The 915-nt window shown below is 42.2% G+C and overlaps 1 protein-coding gene across 1 annotated transcript in view; it reads left to right on the top strand.

The window, feature by feature from the left end:
* The window catches only part of LOC119594586 (ras-related protein Rab-2A), a gene marked incomplete in the record, with an annotated part of 11,590 nt that extends 10,769 nt beyond the window's left edge, over positions 1–821 (top strand). Inside the window, 1 exon segment of the mRNA XM_037943627.1 lies at positions 1–821.
* Between the last annotated feature and the right edge of the window lie 94 nt (positions 822–915).

Genomic DNA, 915 nt, shown 5'->3' on the forward strand with positions numbered 1-915 from the left:
CTTGGATGACAGTGGGCAGGGGCAAGGACCTGATGTAGAGAAGACTTTTTAAAAAGAAATAAAAAGGGAGATGTGGGAATGCCCCCCCTTCCCTCCCCTGGCCCCCTTTGCCTTGGGCAGGGAGGGGGGAGGTCCCAGGTTCTTTCTTTTCTGACAGCTACTTCAACCCACCAGGAAAGCACGAGCCGGAGTGCTTGGCAGAGAAGGGGCATTATGGAAGCAGAATCAAGCTGAGATCACTGGTCAGCATCTTCCTTTCTATGTCCACCTCTAAGCAGCAGCCATCAAAACACTCAGCAACTCTGCACTTGAGCCCAGCCCTCTCGCTTGCTGCCTTGCCAAAAGGAGGAACTTGGAGAGATTGTACATTTTGTGCAGTGTACATTTCATGTATATTTTGATTGTGAGAAGATTCTGTGGATGTTGCCTTTTCAGCATACCAAGTCATTTGTTTATTAGCATCTGTAATTGGATTTGACTTTTTTATTTAGCACTTTTTGGGCATGGGCAATAGATATATGTGGAGGTAAAGGAACAGTGAGTGAGTTAGGCAACAGCAAGCACAAACTTGTGCAAGTAAAACATAAGTCAGACCTGCAAGCATTTGGCATCATCAGGTCAAGACAGAAGTAGACTAATTATAATCTTTATTTAATTTTTTTTCCTTCCTAATTACCAAGAAGATGCCCAGCTTTGTCCAGGCATCTAGCAGCACTTAATAATGTATCTGCATTTTGATCCACCGACACTTCAGTCGGTACCTGGGACGATGGGAAAGAAAAAAAAAACAAGAATAATAATTGATATTTTTTATACTTGCATGTAGGCTCCTATATCATTGGTCTGGAATAGTTCTGTATAACTTAATATATATTGACACCTTTATTCTCTAGGTTTTCCATAATGCTGAATCAG

Source organism: Penaeus monodon, chromosome 34 (assembly GCF_015228065.2).
Source record: "Penaeus monodon isolate SGIC_2016 chromosome 34, NSTDA_Pmon_1, whole genome shotgun sequence".
NCBI lineage: Eukaryota > Metazoa > Arthropoda > Malacostraca > Decapoda > Penaeidae > Penaeus > Penaeus monodon.